We start from the raw sequence: 24,839 nt of genomic DNA, 5'->3' as shown, positions 1-24,839 counted from the left end.
AGAGCTCTTGATTTGTGAATTAAGTCACCAGCATAAATTCATTGGGATTTTTGTTGTCTGTAAAAAATGTGGTTTTGTGGGAACTCTAATACCAACTCATATTGGAGATGGGTATATACAGTAAGTAGATTAGGGCTCGGTACTCTTATTAATGTCAAAATATTCCACACACATATATAATGAATGAATATATATATATATATATATATATATATGTGTGTGTGTGTGTGTGTGTGTGTGATAAACATCATTTCACCTATCTGCGATCTCTTAATCACAAAAAACAAAATTTATTGCCGATTCTGAAGAAACCGAGCTCTCTCTCTCTCTCTCTCTCTCTCTCTCTCTCTCTCTCCCCGAGACTTGGACTAATTGGCAAAGACATAAACATAGTAGAGAGGGCAATCAAGATGAAAAGATATTTATCCCAAATGAAATGTTAAACCCTCTTTTATGAGGAGGAATGTTATAGAAAATAAGGACAGCTGTAGGAAGAGATGATTAAGTGGTAGAAAAATATCAAGTTTTGATTAAAAAAAGCTCACTCTCTTAAGAAATTAGTTGAAAGAATGCTCGGACTTTCAATTTTAATCTCAAGCCCTTATTTCATCATCATCTCCTACGACTATTGACGCGAAGGCACCGATTAGATTTCGCCTGTCGTTCTATCTTGATCTTTTAAATCAATACTTCTCCATTCATTATCTCCTACTTCACGCTTCATAGTTCTCGGCCATGTAGGCCTGGGTCTTCCAACTCTTTTAGTGCCTTGTGTAACCCAGTTAAACGTTTGATGAACTAATCTCTTGAGGAATGCAAAGAGCTTGCCCTTGTTTGAGGGACAGGAATATGAGCAAAAGGGTTGTAACATCACTGCCTATAGTTAGTACTTAGATAAAGCAGACCTTTGGACGAAGCGACTTTATGGGTGGAGGGTAGCAAGGTGGCTTATTGTTAGAAACGGTCAATTGCAATAACTCTTGGAAAAGAAAGTTGTTGCTTGAGGTTTTATTTAGCGTTCAGCGATGTGTTTTGGCAACTGTTATGTTCGATTTCGTTGGTTAATTATCTTTCGATAAAATTTCTCATTCTTGTAGTATTAATTTCACTTTAGATGCCACAAATTGTATTGCATGCATTACAGTTTGCAAATCAAAGTTATAATTTTCTTTTATTCCCCCAATGGTGTACTAGATAGCTTGGAAATTTCTTTGCTTAGGCTTTCATGAAATTACGCTAAATTTTATAATTGTTTAAGTGGCACGACACATTTTTTTTAAATCGTCACAAAAAACAATTTTGCCTTTCCTTTGATATCGTATTCTATTGGATTTCATTCTCTTGATGCTATTGTCTTTCATCTTTTTCCATTCCCGGTTATTTTACCAACATCCTCCATCTTTATGTTGATAAATAGTTTTTTCCTATCCTATTGCATCAACGTAATATTTTTGTGCACATTCAAAAATATTGTAAGCTTTGATTTATTTCTTATGCCTCTATCAGAATCGCGAAAGATCTTATTAGCTAGTGACTTTGCTTTTCATAAACACATGTTAGTAGAGGCATCCTTGAAGTTAATGGTGATTTTTGCATTTGATAAATAAAATTATACTCGATTTATTACACAACATCAATATTCGTTTCCTGATTAAGATCATGTTTGTATTTAAAATTTTAGGCTAATTCCACCACTCTTAGAAGTCGTAGTAATAGTAGTACATTTCTAGTACTTAAATGCCTTAATTCTTCCCAAAAGATTAACCTCAATTCAAAGGTTGCATAAACAAGACAAATATAGAAGTGTAGACGATTTATACAGTTCAATAATTCACTTACCTTGCTGATAATTTAGTTATGTAAGCTTTATGCATGGCTGTGAAACTACGTGATTTAATATTAGACAATCGCAAGAACTACGTAGTACTTGTGATTACGATGATTAAAGTACTTCGAACATTGAACATATTATGACTTAGATGTTAATTTTATTTCATAAAGGTTTATAATTAAAAATCTTCTGTGACAGCAAAAATACCTCATTAATAATTTTATTTATTCTTCAATATATAAGGGAAAGAAAAAAGCTTAATGTTAATGGTAAAGTTACTCAAAACTGCGTATCCCCGAAGATTTAATAAAATGTCTTATTTATGAACTTACGATTTACTATAACCAAGGACCTGTCATAAACACTGAATTATAAGAAGGCAATGGTTATGAATTCGATAAAAATGTGACCTTCTCCAGAATGTATAATCTTCGCTTTCAATTAAAAAAAAAAAAAAAAAAAAAAAAAAAAAACCTTGTGAGTTTAAAATGGGAAATGATTGATGATAATGGAATGGTGTAATGTAAAGATGGTAAATAGAGACTGGAACTAGAAATTATGTAAGAAAGAAATTGAATAAAAAGGGACGTTGGAAAGAGAAAAAAAATGGTATTGGATGCCCAGTGTTGCAGTTTCTCTGAAACTTGATATTCCTGATTAGAAAGCTGTATTTAAGCGAAATATTTGGATGTGATGAAATTTTGAATTATTATTATTATTATTATTAAATGCTAAGCTACAACCCTACTTGAAAAAGCACGATGCTATAAGCCCAGGGGCCACAACAGGGAAAGTAGCCCAGTGAGGAAAGGAAATAAGAATAGTAACAATATTAAAATAAATATTTCCTATTTAAACTATAAAAATTTCAACAAAACAAGAGGAAGAGAAACTAGATAGAAAATTGTGCCCGAATGTCCCCTCAAGCAAGAGAACTCTAACCCAAGGCAGTGTAAGACCATGGTACAGAGGCTATGGCACTACCCAAGAATAGAGCACAATGGTTTGATTTTGGAGTGTCCTTCTCCTAGAAGAGCTGCTTACCATAGCTGAAGAGTCTCTTCTACCCTTACCAAGAGGAAAGTAGCCACTGAACAATTACAGTGCAGTAGTTAACCCCTTGGGTGAAGAATTGTTTGGTAACCACAGTGTTGTCAGGTGTGTAAGGACAGAGGAGAATCTGTAAAGAATAGGCCAGACTATTCGGTGTCTGTGTAGGCAAAGGGAAAGAACCGTAACCAGAGAAAACGGTCCTATGTAGTACTGTCTGGCCAGTCAAAGGACCCCATAACTCTCTAGCGGTAACATCTCAACGGGCGGCTGGTGCCCAGGCCAATTAATCATGTGATTTGTTAAAATATATTTTGGGTTAAAAGTTTTAAGAAAACTACTGTTGTAATGGGAGCCTGAAGATGAATAGGTAAAGAATAATCTGGAAGTGAAATAAAATTTCCAGAAATTATTTAAAAAGTAAATTGAGAATTTCAGTTCTTGTTTTCAAATTAGTTTGGAAAATTTTATGAAGAATGTATTTAGTTAGCAGTTCTTAACTAATACAATGCTATAATTAAGAAATAGATGAATTCTTTTTTCAAATTAGTATGTATTAGGCAGGTTTATTCGGAAAAAAATATGGAAAAAGGAATATTGGAAAAAGTATCCAAAATGTAGGAATATTTAGGATGTGGATAAAGCTATAAAAAGGAGAAATTCATGAATTTGGCCATTTATTGAGAGTATTAAAAAAATAATTGCATTTGATACATGACTGAATTGTAAATCTGGTGACATTTTGAATATCCGTGCCTTGCGTGAACAAGTACCCTATTTTTTATTTATATCTGTAACAAAGGAACATTGGATTCCTGAGGAGGAATTTGAAACTGAAAATGACTTTCACGTTAAGTGAGAAAGTCCATCATCGACAGAGAGAGAGAGAGAGAGAGAGAGAGAGAGAGAGAGAGAGAGAGAGCATAAGAAATTGCCAAGGCAGTTTTCAGAGTGGTTTTCATGTTGCCAGTTTTTATGGCGGTGCTTCCAGCCCGTCTCCTCGGTAGTTAATCATATACAATTATATTATAATTCATCTTAAGTGGATTTGATTAGGAGCTGCAGGGTACGGTTTTATCTATTACTGTAATAAACAGTCTGTGTGCGTTGTCCAGGTAGTTCGGCGCTTGTCAGTACACACAGTCTTAATGGGATCTATCTCTGCGTGGAGGACGCCTGTTCGCTGCCTCTGGTGTTTGCTGGTGTTTATGCGCTGCTGTTGCTCTGAATATGATGCCATCGCATATTTTATGACGTTTGCTCTTGACGTCGCTGACATTTTTACTGGGTTTTATGACAACATTTTTTATAGAGGAGAGAGAGAGAGAGAGAGAGAGAGTGAGAGAGAGTTTGTGTGTGTGTGTGTGTGTGCTTGCTGTTGAAAGGTATGAGTATTGCTTGAGTGCTTCTTTACCCTTCGTTTATATTTAGTCAATAGTAGATTGCGCCAGTTCTTTTGATGTATTATGTTGTTATAAAAAGAGGAGGTTAACCATATATAGGCTCTCTCTCTCTCTCTCTCTCTCTCTCTCTCTCTCTCTATATATATATATATATATGTGTATGTATGTATGTATATATATATATATATATATATATATATATATATATATATATATATTATATATATATTCCAGCTTTTTATAAAGGTGGGTGACACTATGATTCCTAGAACAACTCTTATTAACTCTGCAAAATCACCTGAATATAAACAGTATATATATATATATATATATATACATACATACATGCTTACATACATATCATTGCTTTCTTTCCCTCACGGGATGGGTGACTTCAAAAACTAATACCAATTAGATGTCAGCAAATCTATTTTAGATTACATTTCCTCTGACCCTTTAATGTTCATGTCGTGTATGTGCTGTCTGCGTCTAGAAGTTTTGGTGGCCATCCAGACCCATGTTGTTTAACAGTATATGGGATGAGGTTGGTAACTACATGCTTTGCACCAGCTGCACAAACATACCTGAGAATGATCTTAATATCTTACTAACATATTTATCATGAAGAAAATAATCCATCATTCTTTATTGTACTTGATAGAAAACAATTGGATAGCAAATACTGTTCTTAAATTTTTTTCCCTTGTTTCCTTTCCTCACTGGGCTATTTTCCCTGTTGGGGCCCCAGGGCGTATAGCATCCTGCTTTTCCAACTAGGGTTGTAGCTTAGCAAGTAATAATAATGTTAATAATACGCTATGTATTTGGAGCTTGAAAATGTGAGGTAGATGTTTTATGTTTTGTTTGGTTTTTCATAAGTGAATATGTCATGAACAATAAGTCAAGTAATGAGATAGGTGCAGATTTCAAGAAGGATTTTCAGACATGCTCTGAGTTAAAACACAATGCAATGGAAAAATAGCAATTTTAGGAGGAGCTGTGGTCAAATTACGCGATGCAAAGATCTAATAATTAAGGGAACGATTGTTGTTTTAGAATGAAACATGATTTGAAAAAAAGAAGAAGAAGAAGAAGAAGAAAAAGAAGAAGGAGGAGGGAAAGCACGATTTAGCAGAGTAACGCTGTTTCATCTATCCCTAAGTGTAATTATTGAGTATCTCATCGATTCACTATCCAATTTGATGAGACAAAGTTGATCGTCACGAACACACAATCAGCATTATTGATCTTTTTGTTTCACGTGACACTTTAACTGTTTCAATAAAATATCCTCTCTTGAGTCTCTTGGGTCGTTTTGACCACAATAATATATCCTCTCTGATCTTTTGACCACAACAAAATATCCTCTCTGATCTTTTGACCACAGTAAAATATCCTCTCTTTGATCTTTTGAAAACAGTAAAATGTCCTCTCTTTGATCTCTTGACCACAACAAAATATCCTCTCTGATCTTTTGACCACAACAAAATATCCTCTCTGATCTTTTGACCACAACAAAATATCCTCTCTGATCTTTTGAAAACAGTAGAATATCCTCTCTTTGATCTCTTGACCACAACAAAATATCCTCTCTGATTTTTTTACTACAGTAAGATATCCTCTTTTAGATCTTTTGACTACAACAAAATATCTTCTCTGATCTTTTGACCACATTAAAATATCCTCTTTGATCTTTTGAAAACAGTAAAATATCCTCTCCTTGATCTCTTGACCACAACAAAATATCCTCTCTGATCTTTTGACCACAGTAAAATATCCTCTCTTTGATTTTTTTTTACCACAATAAAATAGCCTCTCTTGGGTCTTTTGACCCCAATAAAATATCTCATGAGTTTTGACCATCGTTCGTTCGTTCAGATTGCTCAGCATTTACAGCCGAGCGGCAATGAAATATCCCATCTTGGCACTCTTGAGTCTTTTAACCAAGATAAAATATCCCATCATGAGTCTTTCAACCACAATAAACTATCCTCTCTTGATTCTTTTAAGCTCAATATCCTCTTGGGTGTTTAACCACAATAAACTATCCTCTCTTGGGTCTTTCAGCCACAATAAAATATCCTCGTGGGTCTTTTGGCCACTGGTTTATTGAGCAAATTTTTCAGTTGCCTCTTTCTCACATACCACTAATGAAAAAAATAAATCTAAGGGTCATACTTTGGTCACTATGGATTTTTGTTACCATGGCAAACCAGCAGGTACAAGTGGTTGTGTTACACTAGCCAGATCACCTCTTCCAGCTCTTCCTGTATAAATATTAATGATTCTGGGATTTCTAAGTTACTCTTTATATTCAGTCTTCAACTGAACTTTGGAATTCACCACCTGCTCCTGTTTTCCTTGATAAACGAGGATTGTCCTATTCAATTTTCAGCTGTATTTGTACTGTATTAGAGAGAGAGAGAGAGAGAGAGAGAGAGAGAGAGAGAGAGAGAGAGAGAGAGATTAAATAAGTTCGTAAGACTAAAATAATCTCTTGTCAACATTTAGTATACTGATACGATATATCGGCATTTATGATATATCAGTCAAACAACTTTTTAAAAAAAGAATTTGTTGGAAACAATGGCGAGTAGTGGTAGGTTATATATTATTGACTGAAGAAAAATCATGCTATTACGATCAAGACTTATAATTACAAGACCGTGAATGAACAAGGAATAATATTAATTTACTAGGGCGGAGAAAAAAACAATAAATTTCTCATACTAATTGAAGTGAATAAGATACCGAGATTCGCTGCCATTCATATGCTTTAATTTTCCAATACGATAAACACCAGCAACGCCCAGTAAATATGATTCATAATTTTACAGAATGAATAGCATTAAATGAAAGTAAAGGTTGCGAAATTCCTATAGGAATGATTAGTCTTTACATAATGGCATTTAAAGCCGCCAGAAGCAATCGCTTACCCACCGCTTGTGTACAAAACTTACAACAAAGGGGGGAAAATAGCTGTCCAATCTTCTGATGTTGTGTATTTACATCCAGCTTGGGCGTTTTCGGACGTCTGGGTTGGCCCATTGCATGAGCGCGGTAATGAGAAATTCGCTGGTCTGACTGGCCCTCGAATTAAACATTTCATTTCTTAATTTTTGAATGACAGCGCTATTAATACTTCCCTCCGAACCCCTCCCCCCTCGTCCCAAGGGCTGAGGGAGGTACCGGTAGAGACTATTAGGAAGGTGGTACTTTCGTAGTTGGAGGGAGAGGGAGAGAGAGGGAGATTTTCGTCGAGGGGTTGTTTTTGGTCATCCTCAGAGAGGGAGAGTGGCGCGATGATTTGAGAATAGGTTGGTGGGTGGTAGAAATCAGTAAAGATAGATCACTTTAATCTCTCTCCCCACAGACAAGCAGCCAAAAGATGTTCTCTCTCTCTCTCTCTCTCTCTCTCTCTCTCTCTCTCTCTCATATAAAGCTGAGGTATCTGATTCATTTCATGGTAGTATTCTGTCTTTAGAGATCTTTCCCGTCCTAATGGTCATAAGGAACTTGAAACATATGTTTATCTATCAAGAGAATAAGAATTTGTAAAGCGTATATCTGTATATTTTGATGCTGCAAAAGCTGTAAGCGTTCGACCCCACTGCATGTGCTTGCTTTGCGTATCAGAAAGCTAAAACTTAGTATCTCTATATCTTTCTGCGTTCTAATGGAATATTTCTAGACTATTCACTTTGTTCCAATATTCTCTCTCTCTCTCTCTCTCTCTCTCTCTCTCTCTCTCTCTCTAACTGCTGATTATAGTTTGGTTGCATTTTGTTTATTTCATTGGTTACCTTGGTGTTTTATGTTAGAAAATGTGTATTGAAAAAAATCCATATTTATTGTTATTTAAACAGTACAGCGTAACGAGAAAGATGTCGGTAAAGGAAATATGGAAATGTTCTGTGGACGCGTGGCACCAAGAACCTAGATTGAAAATTATCAATTTTAATTGAAAGTAAATGGAAAATCCAATTAAGGACCACCTACCCACTCATAAATGTCATAGAAATTCGTCATTTTTCCATTTAAATAATTAGAGAGGAAGAGAAAGGCTGGATTAGTCAAGAGGTGACCGCGAGTATTGGCACGAATGCGTGTTTTTAACGGCTCTCACGAATTACCTGTTCAAAACTAAACGCCGCAGACTTGGTTGGCTGTAATTTCTCGGTCACGCCAAGATTCTTCCTCCATTTCACTCCCCACCCCTCCCTCATGCCCTCGTCTGTTATTGTGGAGAATACTCGGTGATACAGTTTCTCCAATTTTCCACAAAACTGATTTTTAAAGAAAGTTTGTTTGGAATACTCATTGATGTGCATGGCATTCAAAATACTAAGCAACCGCTTCCGTTTCTCTCTCTCTCTCTCTCTCTCTCTCTCTCTCTCTCTCTCTCTCATATGTTATTCTCCTTTGTAAAACATCTCTTATTTAGCTTGTAAGATTAGATAAAGCAGTCAAATTCCATACTGTAGTAAGGGTGAAAGAATCTCATGCACCTACAATTAACCAGATTTCTAAAGTTGACATGGATCCATTCATTAGATCGTAGGTGGTGTCTATAGACAATACCTTTTTTTTTTTTAATCTCTAGCATTGTACATTTACATTAACGTACTGTGGAATTGGTTGGAAAATGGCTTATTCTCAAGGTTAGCTACGCACATGGAGATGAATAATTGAGCATTAAAGGTCAGAGGGGATTGGAAACTCGGGTCTTTTCAATTAGAAGTATCTTACGTCCTTTATTGCAGAATTTCTTTATACGTGGCAATGACATACACATAAAAATTATTCTCTTGGCATTTTCGGTCTTCTTTGCAACCTAGATTTTGTATATTCCTTTATGAAACGGTCCCTCTAGTAAGTTGTGAAACTATTCTTTACGTGTGTATGATTCTTTGGCTATGGCGACTTTATTTCTCAACTACATAACCAGGGGTTCTGGTAAAAAATTAGCAAGGAATTCCTTCATTGCATTGAAGAGTACTCCAAACGTCACAGCAGTTTTCCTGACCTTGCCAATTTCTGGCTAAATGTGTGTGGAAACTTCTGTTTTGTATTCAAAGACTGACCTATTGGTCATAATTTGATAACTGTTCAGGAAGTTCTTTTTAAATGGGCTAAGAAATACTGCCTTGATCTCCTGGACAGAGTTGATTCTTTGCGTCTATTGTGGTGAAGATAAGTCTATATTGACATTTTTATTTGTAGTCTAAGCATTGTGAGAGACCAAGAAATAAAAACATTATTTGTTACTTCTTTATATTTAGCCTCGCATCTCACCAACTACAGGAGCTTTTGTATTAAAGGAAGTGAATATCAGCACTATACAGTGGTTATCACTTCTTTATTGTGTTCCCTTGTTTTGGAAGACGGTATTCATCTCTCAAGTGAAGAAAAAAAAAAAACCAACAGTCCTGAATATCATCCCATAGGACATTCGACATAATATATCAAGCTCCGCTTTTACTGGTCTCTTAACAAAAATTGCATGAGATCAACACTGAAGTCATCATTTTGATATATAAGAGCCCTGTCGTTGATTAAATTAAAGAAAGAATTCGTACCTATTGTCAAGTTTGTCCCCCCCCCAAAAAAAAAATTATATATCCCGGAACTATTACCAATTACCTTTTTTTCCTCTCATACGTAATCTTATGTATACAATCTCTCTCTCTCTCTCTCTCTCTCTCTCTCTCTCTCTCTCTCTCTATATATATATATATATATATATAGTGTGCCTACCTTTCTGACCGGGGATTGTTTTAAAGGAGGAATTTGAATTAAAGCTAATAAAGGGATGTTAGCAAAAGAGTTTTGAATTCATTGTTAAAGGAGAAAGTTCAGAGTAAATGAGAGCAAGATCGAGTTAATCAATGGTAGGAAATAAAACCATAACAAAGATGAGATGAATAGAACGGTCTGAGATATTTAGGATTTTTCTTATTAGGTTTGGTAAGCAGCTCTTCTAAGAGAAGGACACTCCAAAATCAAACAATTGTTCTTTAGTCTTTGGTAGTGCCATAGCCTCTGTACCATGGTCTTCCACTATCTTGGGTTAGAGTTTTCTTGCTTGAGGGTACACTCAGGGACACTATTCTATCTTATTTCTCTTACTCTTGTTTCGTTAAAGTTTTTATAGTTTATATAGGAGATATTTATTTCAATGTTACTGTTCTTAAAATATTTTATTTTTCCATGTTTCCTTTCTTCACTGGGCTATTTTCCCTGTTGAAGCCCATGGGCTTATAGCATCCTGCTTTTCCAACTAGGGTTGTAGCTTAGAAAGTAATAATAATAATGATAATAATAATTAGTAATGATAGGATGAGGGAAGAGATGAATCTCAGATTAGTTGAAACAAGGAAGGTAGCAGAAATTGATAATTTTGATCAAGAAAATGTGCATTTTTATGGAAGGATTGTCGAACAAAATTGTGCGTGCAACATCCCACAACAAAATTGCTACGAATATATTCTCTCTCTCTCTCTCTCTCTCTCTCTCTCTCTCTCTCTCAGACCATTAAAATGCAATATGAATAGCTTTAAATATTTTTGGCATTTATTATTTAGGAAATTATTAGTTTATTTATGTGCATTTGATACTTGTAGGTATTTTCTCGTTGTAAAAATTTAGTTAATAATTGTATCTAAAGTTTTATCTTATTTCTACATGCATGGTATTTTAATCAGTTTTTCCCTTTTCAGGAGGTAAGGAGTTGAAGTTTTTGGAAAGCTGTGCTTGTTAAGTGGGTAAGTTAACTTATTCCATTATTACCAAGGAGGTTATGCTTTCACCTCTGTATGTTTGTTTGTTTGTTCATTTGCCACCAGCCTAACTCAAAAATTCGGGGAGGAATTTTGAAGAAAATTTCATGATGTGCCAGAAATGAAGTACCGTAAAAGTGATTAGATTTTGGCGGTGATTTGGATCACCATTCTGATCCAGGATATTTTTTTCGTTTAAGGATTCTTCACTATTGCGAGATTGGATCAATTTGGGCATTTTTGCTTAGTACTCATAAAGTTACGATAAATTTTGATGAAAATTTCACGATGTGTCATAAACGTGTTAACGTAGAAGCGATCACCATCCGGATCCAAGATTTTATTAAAGGATACTTTACTTTTGCGAGATTGGATCAGTTTGGGCATTTTTGCTTATTACTCAAAAAGTTCCGACAAATTTTTTTACGATAATTTCATTATTTGTCAGAAATGGGCTAATTTAGATGTTATTAGATTTTAGCGGGGTTTTTTAATGGATTATTCACTATTGCGAGATTTGACCGGTTTTGATATTTTTCCTCAAACAAATAAATATGGCTCTAGTGAAAGTCGAGATGGTATATAAGAGGGAATTGAACTGCTTTGGCGGAGGTCTGCGCTCCGTGGGTTTTTTTTTTTTTTACTAGTGCTGTATTGTATTTTTTTTTCTGTTGGTGGTGTCATTATAAGACAACCAACATGTTTTTTATTTCAATGACTTGTAAGCTGCTAGTAATAGTAATTAAATGTTTTATTATTATTATTATTATTATTAATATTATTATTATTGTTATTTTAAAAAGACTATTGCAAATTATAGTTCGACAGATAGGTCAGAAAAGCTTAAAGGGAGATATTGACAAATAAAAAGCCAGAATGCAATGCTGCTGGAGTCAATAAAAAAAAACAATCAAGAACCTATATTGCTTTTTTTACTACGGTGTGCTGCACTAGGCGCACTGTAAGCGACATTCCCTACAGGCTGAAATACTTTGTGTTTTGTTTATGGTTTCATCTTTAAATTATTTCTAGATAACTCATTCTCATACGGCATATGGCCTATAGAACTTCTTGTGCAGTGTGTGTGTTTTTTTTTTTTTTTTTTTTTTTTTTTAATGATGTAAGACGCGATGATAATTGCTGTCTTTTTGTCATTTTTATTGATATGTACTATTGCCTTCGAATTCTTCATTGTTAATATGTAAACCACGGCGTATAACTAGCTAAGAATTAAGAGAATGCTTTTTGTATATCGCGTTTTATATATTGCTTGCTAACTTTTGAATTTTATTTTATCTTTTACGGTTTCTTCTTTGTTTTCAATTTTTTTATTTTATTCATCATGGCGAATTTCGTGTAGTTTTTTTTATATTGTACATATTTCGGAATTCTTGTAGCTCTCACGAATGAAAGAATTAGGCGTAAAAAAAGTTGATCCTCTCGTACTTGTCAAATCTGCTCTCTTACCCATCTTGGTTGTTTGCGTTAAAAGTATCCTAATGGATGCAGAAAGACAAGTAATACAAACCCTCGCCACTTTTGAAGAAAGAAAGAAAGAGAGGAAGAGTTTTTCCACGGGGTTTAAACTTTTCATTACAAACCAGTTCTCTCTTGGCAAACTTGTTATTATTGTGTAGGGCAAAGGAAAAAAAATAATGAAAAATGATATAATAGATACGAAAGGAAAGGAAAAAAAAAGGTTTAAGAATATACGTACGTAACGTTGCGACCGGGAGCTGTTGCCGATGAAGGCACGCTGGCCGGTAATCAATTACGAACAATCACGAATCAATCAAGTCGTATTTGCAACCTACTATCAATAGTTAAGATAATGGAAGGGTAAGCGGCACGATGCGGTCTGCCTAAGTTACCGCCTCGAGTCATTTGAACAGAAAATGGACAGTAAGTTGATTATCGACATATCTCAAATTAGATCTGATGTCTATGATTTTTCTGTATGTTTTTCTACTCTTTGTTTTCCTTCTTTTTTCTGTTTCGTGTGTCCGTGTTTGTATATTTGTTTTACGTGTTTGTTCGTTGTCATCTGGGAGTCTTCAAATGAAGGATATTGTATGTTGAAGTAGTATATGAAGTTTCTGTCAACTTGCGAGGTGTTGGATGGCACAGTTGCGTTAAATATAAATGTAAATTTGTGATATAATTGTGTTGTAGGGAAGTATGAAAACATCCATTTATATTTTTCTTAAGAAAGTTTGAGCATTTGAATAGAGAATTTCCATAGAATATTTTAAAATTATTATGAATTAAATTCGTAGTTATAGGATTAAAAATAGTCATTCAAAGATGCCCCGAGACAAAAATTGAGAGAAAACATTAAAAAGATCGGCATCGTAAAAAATACATAGATGAAAAATGAGGAGAAACCACGACTGATTATAAAACCCCCGTTAAACCCAAAACAGCATTTAATTCCTGCCGCAATTCTTGTGATGCCAAGGTGCTCGCTCTCCCATACCCAGGACCTGGGCACGGTAATTATCGTACCCCCGGATACACTGTATAATTATAGCATGTCAATTTCTATCTTGCAATCAGGGAGGTATCTCTCACTCGCATCGTGTTCGCACAATCATCTCTCTCTCTCTCCAGTCAGTTCTAGGGAGATGATCGCTCGGCGCTGGAGAGATTATCGTTCATGGAGCCCGCACGCAATTTGTTTACCCGTTTGCTTTTGGCGAAACACCATCTTGTTTATTAGGAAGCAGGGGAAATTAATTAGTTTTGCCGCTACCAGAGACTTCTTCTCGTTCTGAAGGTTGTTATTTATTTTCATTGAAAATATTTTCTGGTCTTTTTTTTTTTTTTTTTTTTTTTCAAATGTTCTCCGGAAGAATAGTTCTTATAGATAATATAGCCTGCTTGCTTTGATAAGGAGAATTATGCTTTTAACTTATATTTTTTTTCCGTAGTGAATTGTTATAAGTGAAATTTTTCTTGTAGTTCTTGCAGATAGTGTAACTTGCTCTCTTTGATAAGGAAGATTATTTTATAACTCATTTTTTCTATATTGAATTTTTGTAAGTTTTTTATTCATATGTAGTAATTGGTCATTGAATCCTAAACAGGAAGTCTTCATATGTTTCAATAGGGAACCTTCGTGTCATGCTAGTGCCAATGATTACAGAATTTCTACTTCTGTTAATTTCTCCTATTTTTCCATAATTAGCCTGACATACTGTACTTATAACTCATGTTTACGTATGTGTGTTAGTTTATTTACTTATGTTATATATGGGTAATAGTCATATGTATTTGATTTAATTCTTCGGAGGGTTTTTGTTGTTGCCCTAGCTGCCAATCAATACCTATTGATGTTTAACTTTTATTTTTTTTTTTTTTTTTTTTTTTTTTGTGTGGAGGGGTGGGGTTTTGAACCATATAAGGATGTGACTGAAATTAGTAATGGCACTAATCATCGTCATAGTGATATTCAAGCAATTATTAGATTTAGTAAAGAAATACACATCACTACCATAGCATGAAAATATGAAGTCTTCCGAAACGTTACTTTGAATAAGTGCCAATTGTTACATCGCACCCTTCACATAACGTTTTCAGTTATTAATCAGACGTCTCATACATTCATCTGTAAGGTCTGCAAACTAAGAAATAATTCTTAATCCTGTTTGAGGCCTAGGGCATATAGCATCCTTCCTTTCCAACTCGGGCTGTAGCTTAGTTAGTAGTAATAATAATGGTTATGTAATGTTGATTCTGAATCATCTCAGACTCCAATCCTTTGTAGAGAGGTAGTGCCTTCACACTGTAAGTATTACTTAAGGATCTTTGCAGTGTTCCATCTGCCCCTAGCTGCTTCACTTGTTTTATATCCTTATACGTGTCCCTCATTATAATTTGTTTACCGTTAATACAATGGGTAGTTGAATGGTATCAGTCTCAAGCACCGGCCCATATAGCCCAAATCCATAGATCCAATCGAATGCAATATAGTATAAATTCCAATCAACTTTTCCATGGCCCAAATCCCACCACTACAGAATTTCAATAATTTTTTACGTATAAATAATACCAAACAAAGGTATATGTATACATAACTGGTGTCTAACTTCGGTGTCGGAAATAATAAAGGTCTATGACGGTTAAGTGACCGTTTCTTGCTCTCTACTGCCAGACGTTGGAATTCTTATCTGCTTCTGTTTTCTCTGACTGATAATTTTTTCTTCTTTAAAGGATAGATGTATATAATCCTTTGTTGTTATACTTTATCTTTCCTTCTACCTCCCCCCTCCCCCCTTTGAGATTGATATAGGAAAAGACATAATGTTACCATCTCGTTGGCCCTCGGCACTTGATGAAATGATCTTGATTAATATAATTTCATAACATCCCTGCTTGATATTTTCTTTTATTACGAGGCCTCGTACTTTTACTTCTTTGTTACTCATTGCTTTTACGGTTTATTTCCAGCTTCTGTCAGTATTTAGTGAATCTGTTCTCTGAAAAAATGGACGTTATATGAATAACACAAAAAAATAATATTGTCGATATTATCTTATTTTTACTAGTTAATAGGAAATAATTTTACACAAAAATGTGTCTAGAAATGGTAACATTTCTCATGATTAAGAACAATCCAGCTAGATTGTCTGGGAAAGCAATTCACAAAAAGAACATTAGTTAAAGAAATGCATGCGCCACCGGTTTTTTCGGCTCCTCACTTCGGGACAATAGTATTACCTAGTGCATTCTTAACACATTCTCACAAGCGTGAACTACTTCTATTGCATTTAAAAGTGTTTTTTTTTTTTTTTTTTTTTTTTTTTCCGATAGATTTTTTTCGGGAACTTTTGTAGCATAATGTTATTTTTCCCAGATTTTGAAAAAATAGGATTTAGAAATTAGTTTTTTTTCACGGATGGATCTGATGTTTTTATGGAAAATATTAAATGCTGTCTTTGGTCTTCAATTACAGTGTTCCTCTCAGACGTAAAAAACGTATGCTTTTAGTTGGTTGTACGTTTAACACTCCGTGAAAATTAGGCCAAATTTTTAGTTGGATATTGTTTATATATATTTTTTTTTCAGGATTATGCAAAAAGATTGGACCACTGATTGGCAACTAATTATTAGCTTTAGGTCATATAATTGTCATTATTATTATTTCATAACGTCAATAGATTACTGTTTTCTTAATTTTTAAACTAAGATGTATGGATCTCTTGTGTACGAAAGGCAGTAAATGTCTTTCGTTTATTTTGGCTTTAAACTCATTTATTGTGACTCTTATGGCTTATCTATTTTAACTAGACAAAGAAGTTAATTTAGCTTTTAGTGCGTATACAGTGGTAGAAGAGAATCACTATGCTGGCTATATATACTTGTTTAAAGCAGTCATAATCTAGTAGAAGGTCATTTTTGAAGTTTTTACCAAAGTGCACCACTTATACTGTAATTTTTTCTTTGTGGTTCCTTCTCTCTTTTTAAGAAAAAGAAACTCCCGATCATTATGCTTTAACGATATCTTGAATGTTGCTGCTTTTATAAGACTATGTACGTCTTAGGCCAAGAGTAGTGTCTTGCGCTCTGATGAGGCCGTGGTATGGGTCTAAGAGTTAAGTCGCATGATTCTCTTTTAGCTTTTTATAAGTGTTTCTGAGTTATATGAAGCTCAGTCTCCGCAAGACTTGAGCGTTGTTGAATTTACTCCCAAGAGCTAAACAGTGATAGGTTATTTCGTTCAACAACATTGAGCAGCACAGCTGGTCCTTTATTCTAGAATTAAATTTCACGAAGAACTGGTCTAACAGGTAAATTCTAGAGTTTGAGATGTATGTGAACATTTTATAGGGAAAAAAGAAAAAAAAAAGAAAAAAAAATATGATTTCATGAGTACGTTTCTATATCAACGTTTATAGTTTTCATTTTATTAGTCTTCTGAATATTGATGTGTATTCATTCTATGACTTAAAACTTATAAAAACAGTAAAATGGAGAACCATGTAACAGATTTATGATTTATTTCAGCTTTCAGATGTATTTTTTTTTTTCAATTCAATGTTTTAGTTTGTGGTTTTGAAAAGGGACTAACTGGGATTTCTTTACATCTTGACGTAAATTTTCCTTACATACTTGTTTTTACTTTTAGAAAGATTGTCCCAGTATCGTTGTCTTCATAGGTCACTGCTATATAAGGAAACGTAAGCCTGCTAATTTCGCCAGAGGAATGTGATTGTTCATTCTACGTGTCTTTTTTTTTTTTTTTTTTTTTTTTTTTTTTTTTTTTTTTTTTAAGTGAGCTTTCAGTCGTCTATTATGAGTTTTTGTGTACATCATACTGTATATTAGTTTTTTTTCTTTAACCTCGTTTTTATTTTATGAATCCAAATGTTGCATGTTGAGTGCTTATTGGAACTGTATTTTCTTTTCATGGCGTACCGTGGTTTTTTTTTTTTTTCTCTTTTCTTCAGTTTAAATCCATAAATCCAAAAATTGCGTGTTGAGTGCTTGTTAAATTTCATTGTCTTTCTGTTAGGTATCTCACCAGCAACATACATTTAATTTATTGGCTTTTCATAAATTCAATCATTGCAAACTGCACTCAGCCAATTCTACGACTCCCCCAGACAGCATAGAAGCCTCCAAACTCCCCGAATACGACAACCTGGAATAATAAAGAAAAATCAGTTCCCGGAGACGGCAGCCGGTGCGATTGCTATCAATATACACCCGATGTTTACCGAAGAGGCGCGCGTTCCTTTGGCGAAGATAAAAGCCCGATATGCATATTGAATATTGTTAAGCATTCGAACTAGGTACTTATTGCGATGATTTTTTATTTGATGCACCAAGGTTAACCCGATTAATATCTTCTGTTCATGTCTAAAAAATATGAGAAATATGATAAGGAAAGTCGTGTCTGGTTACCTTGCTCAGACCGGAAATAGATTTTAAAGTTTGCAAGTCTGTTATACGTTGTTAATGATAAGTGGTTTAAGCTTGGTTGAAGATCGGAATATAAACGCCCGAATATCTTATCAACTTTTTTTTTTTTTAAATTGTTCATTATTTCTTTTGTAGTTTATTTATTTCCTTTCCTCACTGGGCTGTTTTCCCTGTTGGAATCCTTGGCCTTATACTGAAGCATCCAAATATGGTTGTATTTTAGGTAGTAGTAGTAATAATAATAATGATAATATTAATCGTTGCATTTAGCCGATCGGTATTGTTTTGCGCTAGTGGCCAAGTGCACTGGAACGCTGCCCTGGACTATTAGAGTTCGGCCCAAATGAAATTGAGTCGAGAGGATAAATCATGGTGGTCGTGCCTCCGGTCGACGTACACGTCAGGAACACGGCTCGTTTGGCCTCCTCTAATAACAGCTAATAAATCATTTCCTTGTAATGTAAACGATGGAAGAGACGGAGAATCAATCTGGAATCTCATTGGCTATTCGTACTCCCTTTGACCAATCATTGGTCACAACCCATTTTTTTATAATGATAATTCCTGATACATTGGTTAATGCTTTGGGATTCATATATTAATAGTTTTGAATTCATGATGTTTATCGATTACTGGAAATATTTGTTTAGACTATTAGTTTTTTTAGCTTGCAAATTTGATGAATATTTATTTCTAAAGAAGCGCCGAGGTTTACTGAAATATTTTTTTGTACGCCAGTTAAGTTGCGAAGGGATTGTCGAAGATGCTCCTTTAGCATTTAGGACTCAGATGTAGGTTTAAGTCAAGGCTAATTCTCTCTCTCTCTCTCTCTCTCTCTCTCTCTCTCTCTCTCTCTCTCTCTCTCTCTCTGTTCATATGATGATGTACACTATTTAAAATATTTCCATTTCATTTGTCATCTACTTATATTTTTGAGAATACGATCATGACTTTTTTGAAAAGATATATATGTATATATATATATATATATATATATATATATATACTGTGTATATATATATACATATATATATATATATATATATATATATATATATATATATATATATATATATATATATATATATACAGTATATGTATATATATGTATATATACATAATCGATAATGAATTCTATTGGTTAAAAAAAAAAGAATTTAGTGGATAAAGATTTTGTCAAGAGAATTAGAAGCTGTTGATGATACTATGGGGAAAGATGTACCTGGGTTTGGGTAGAGTTGCTTAATGCAACAATTTTTGAACTATCGAAGTACTCACGAAAGAAGATTTTTAGAACTTTTAAGATTTCACGAGGATGAAAAACAGAAATTCACTGAAGTAGGTCGAAACTGAGTCTGATAACTATAAAGAAATTGGTGTGAACGTCTAAAAATTCCCCATTTTAAATACAATAGTTCACAAGGATAGGTCAAGAATAGGCAGGGATAAGGAAATTAGAAATTCGCCTGAATAATTGTTGAAAATTTAAGGGTTCGTTGTTTTTCTAATTATTATTATTATTATTATTATTATTACTATTATTATTATTATTATTATTATTGAATGTGTTGCGAAATCTACTACGTCAGATTAATATGTTTAACAGTTTTAAATATTACACCTTAATAATGGATGCGAAAGTTTCCATGGCGACGAATTATTATATGTTATTGATAGCCACCATAGGTTAATCATGTTTAGTTGATCACCAAATGAACATCTTTCTTATTTATTCATGAAGATCTTTTCTCTCCCGTTCTTCAGATGTCCTGCTAACAAACAAGACAGATAAGGGGTGAAAACAACCTTCCTCCTTCCAAAAGGTTCAGTTATTTTCTTCCTTGGATTTTTTTAAATTAAAAAAGTTGAAGGATATTGGTAGCCTAGAAGAATATGACGCAAGTATAGTGAATTATGATAAAATATAATAAAATAGATTAATGATATCCTGACATATAGGTAAGATAAATTGAAATTGAAGACTAAAGAAATTTAATGCTAGCATGTATAAGCAACGAAAATGAAGAAAAAATCCTGAATAATATAAAATATTCAGTAAAAAAATGTTGCAGTTAAGAAAAAATATAGTTCATTGGATATCAACTTTTTCTTTAAGCATCGTTCAGAATCTGCGAGAAAAATAGCCAAGTAAATGGCGTGCATGTGAGGATGGGGGAACTGTCAGGACTTAGGAGTAGGGCCAGGTGGGTAAGGGAGGAATGCGGTTGAAATTTATGAATAAAAACTCTCCATGGGTAATTGAAGCATTCACTTTGTAACACCTTAGACAATCCGGAGGACCGGTAATTTGCGCTTTTACATCAAGGTAGCTGCTTATAACGGATGATATATCCCCACACTTTATTATACTCCGCTCAGCATCGCAGCGTATGATCTAACATGACCTTACATCAGGGCTAAATTGCTTGTAATGCTTAATACGTATTGATATATTCCCTCTTATTTCAGAGGGCCCTCGATCGTCTTTAGCCCCAGATGAAAACCCTCGCGAATTTTCGAAGATCATGATGCTTACGGTGCTCCTCGGCTTTTATTCATATTTTATTTTCCTTTTATCATCGTTATTAATATTTGGTTTATTAAGAACGGCTGGTTTTTTTTAACCTTTAAGGTGAAGAAAAGAATTTAATTTTTGCATATTCAAGGGAAGATACACAGCTCTTGGAATATAGTTATTGACTGGGGATGGACGGGGAACAGGTGTGTGTTAGTGTTATCTACACAGACATATGGCCACACGTATATATATGAACATCAGGTTCTAGCCAGAAAATATCTGTATGTGCATATATGTTATTTAAAATATGTGCATAATTAATATATACAAGTTATTTGAAGATTATATATCTGTGATATCTTGCTGCTAACGACAATGCCCAGTTATGTGAATCGAGAACAGACCTTAACTGGGGGGGGGGGGGAGTGTTTCATCAAGATTATTTAAAGTTTCTATTTATTTACTTATATCTTAAATCAATTTATTTAATTTCTTTACTTCTAACTTGGTGTGTGAACTGCTAAAGTTCTGACATATGTGCGTGTGATTGTCTGCATCGACAAGCATAATATCATCAGGAACGGTTGGATGATCTTTAGATAAATGTAATAAGATGTAAAGGCTTAAGGAAAAGAATATAGGTATATGTAGTTCGTGAATTTTCAGTTTTTGGTGGGTAATAATTTTGCGGATTTGGAAAAGATTAAGACAGGTCAGGTAATGGACTTTGGACCATTGAAACCTCCAGCAAAAGACTGATTTCATTGTCCACATAATAGGATATATATATATATATATATATATATATATATATATATATATATATATATATATATATATATATATATATAATCGTATACATATGCTCTAAATTATCTGTAATCGTCCAACGTATTAAAAGGAATATATTCCTTTTCTATTTGGAGATATTGAGCAAATTTCAGGACCAGTCCGTCACAGACAGTGCCATATTCGTTTTTTTTTTTTTTGTGTTGCAATATTCTTGTACAGCATGGCAATATTAGAGACCATACAGTTACGTCCAGACAGTATATTCTATTATTTTCAGAAACTGGTTTCTGAAATGAGGTACCTGCCTGAGTTGCGTATTCCAGGTTTTAAGAAACCAATAATTTTGAAACGACATGCCATTCCCAGGCCAGGGGAGGGCGGGGTGACAGTGCATATTATGACTGAATACCCTGCTTCTCATAAATCCTACTATGAATGTGGATGTCATGAAATTCAGGTCATAAGAGTTTGTGTCAGGGATAGCAACTTTTATTTATAGTCCATCTATCATAATTCATGCAGACGTAGATGATTCTATCGTCTATTATATGCGTACTGCTATGGTTAAGATACAAAATGATGGTAGGATGACCCCTTTTGTGCTTTTTGTTGATTACAATGCTCACTATAGGAAGTGTTTAAATTTTGTTTTCCCTGCTGATCGCCATGGCTTAACAGCTTGTGCTTCTGAATTAGGCTATTCGCAAATCATTAGTGAGGCTGCTCACAAGTTTGGTAATTACTTGGACCTATTATACACTGATTCCCCTGATGTTAAAATAATCAAGGTATGTTCTCCAGTTGTGACGTCCGATCATGCCTGGATTTCGATAGTAATTAAAATGAACAGCTTGTCCCTATGTGTCATACTCTTCTAAGATGTATATAAAATCTCAAGCAGACTGGAATGACATTTTGGGTGATCTTTTTTATTTGAATCGGTCACTGTTGTATAAAGAGGTTACCAAATCAAAGACATCCCATGGTTTAGTGATGTAGCCTTGCTTGTTTGGAGAAACAGTAATAGATCAAATTTGACATGGAATAACTACTGTTTACTCAGGAAAGAGGTTGGTGGGTTACCGTCAATTAAGCTCTGCATTCTTTGATAGGTCCTTATTTTCAAACTGGAATAGATTAGAGGTGTCTTTTGTTAGTGTCATTAATGTATTTTTAATCAATACTGTATATTGCAAAGAGTAGTTGTTGGTGGGCACCATAGTGACTATAGAATTGTAATATCTGATTTTGATGTGGGAAGCGTTCTAGACTCATTACTTTGCATAACATATACGCATCAATTTTATCTGGATGTTGATATGCTGTTGTTAAAATTCTTAAAAGATTTTGCTAAAATTCGTGTATGGTGTTAATAATTGGGAACGAAGTTGAACCCTAACAAAAGTCAGAATGTAATTAAGTTATGAATAGTGGCTCCTCAACATTCATAATTTTTCATTGACAGTGTCTCTTTAACCATGTACAACTCATTTAAGATTCTAGGAGTGATTGTTGGTTGCAAAATCACGGTCTGTTTATTCTTCAATTGACCCAAAAGTTGACATGTTGAAAAAGTATGTTAAAGATTTTAGGTGGTTAATCAATCTAGAGAAAATGTTATAGTTCTTTCATTCTACCATGTTTTGAGTATCGTCTTGTTTGATCTTCAGCTACTGACTTTCATCTTGATTTATTTGACATAAACTTTTGGCCTATTAAATTCGTTATTCCAGAACTGGATATTGATATCTAGCACCGTCGTTCAGTTATTTATTTGCGCATGTTGCATAAGAGTGGTCATTAATCAGGCCATCCTTTTTATTCATATCTTCCTAGACTGGTCAATCCTGGACGAAATACTAGGTATGTAGTTAATTCTAACAGTCTTGCCTTCTTTATCATAAGGCTCAACACTACACAGTAATCTAGAAGTTTTATTCCTGATGTGATCTGATAGTGGAATAATATTCCTACTCTGGTGGTTCAATTAGTGGAAGTTCAGACTTGATGCAAATTCTTTTATATTGAACAGGTTGACATAAGTCCCTTTTCATACTTTATATCTGTATGACCCATTGTAACGTTGTTACTGATTTTAAGTATTTTATATATTTTTTATATTTTTCATTTATAGTTTATGCGTTTTCCTCTTTTTTTCTATTAGGGTGTAGTATCCTTCTCCAAGTAGGGTTATAGCTTTGCTAGTGGTAATGATAATAATAGTACTGTGGATTGCGTGGGCTTATCAAACCACTTGTGATTATATATCAATAGTGGTATTTAAGTATAAAAAAGTTATCGATTGTGGTAATCGATGTTTAATTTGTTTTTATTTAATGGCTCATATGTTACTTATATATCAGCTTTGGCGTTGAAGTGAATCATATTTTTCTCTAATAAAGGGAGATAACGTTGGTTGGTATAAATTATGAATAGTGACTTGCATTCAAGCATAGGTTTTGTGGCTATCCTTAATGATTTTAGCCATGGCCCTTTGAATGATTTATTACGATTCCTCAAGGGCTCCACAAGGCACTAGAATAGTTGGAAGACCCAGGCCTACATGGCTAAGGACTATGAAGCGCGAAGTAGGAAATGATGAATGGAGGAGTATTGAATTAAAAGCTCAAGATAGAGACGACTGGCGAAATCTAACCGAGGCCCTTTGCGTCAATACGCGTAGGATGATATATATATATATATATATATATATATATATATATATATATATATATATATATATATATATATATATATATTATATTATATTATATTATATAATGAAAATAACCTTCTGTTTGCATTGGGGGTTGTAGCCCTATAAATCGATTGCCTGATGCTTGTTTTAAGAGTGAACGAAAATCACGAGTTTGCCTGTCGAAGTCGATATGGTATGTGGTTTTCATATTACTAAAGTTGAAGCTGCATGTGTTTAGTCCTTGCTTGTAATTCAGTGTAGGTATGTTAGTCTGAGTTGTATGTTAATGATATCAATCCCAACATTTAGATAAATTATATGCCATTGCTTTTGGATTGCGTAAGGGTAATAGCTCACTATACTCTAATCATTTATAATAACTTTTATATATTTTTTTTTTTGTTAAGCGAAAAGTTAATATCTGGAAACTCTCAACTCCACAAAAGGTAATACAAATTTATCCTGATAGGTTCTTGATTTATTGACGAATTGTTTTGTGTCCGACTGACGCGATAGAAGAGTTTATCAGTTAATTGACTGCATGTTTTGACATCATACATGTTATCAGTATTTTTATTAATATTCTACAACCTGATGTTACGCTAAGCTTTTGAGTGGTTGGTTAATTTTATATATGTGTGTCACGAGAGATTCTTGATTGCTTGGATTCGTGCCAGTCTTTGTTTCACAAGAGGGATTATTGATTGATTTTTTTTTTTTATAATTGGTTTATAATGGAAGGCGTGATCTTAATGGTTAGCTGGTTTTATCAGTTCTTAATGCCACTGAAATCCAAGCAGTTTAAATTCTGTCTTCCTTTCTATTCCCTAAATGGTTTAATTTG

The sequence above is a fragment of the Palaemon carinicauda genome, chromosome 10, assembly GCF_036898095.1.
Source record: "Palaemon carinicauda isolate YSFRI2023 chromosome 10, ASM3689809v2, whole genome shotgun sequence".
NCBI classification, from domain to species: Eukaryota; Metazoa; Arthropoda; class Malacostraca; order Decapoda; family Palaemonidae; genus Palaemon; species Palaemon carinicauda.
Note: the sequence above shows the minus strand (reverse complement) of the source record.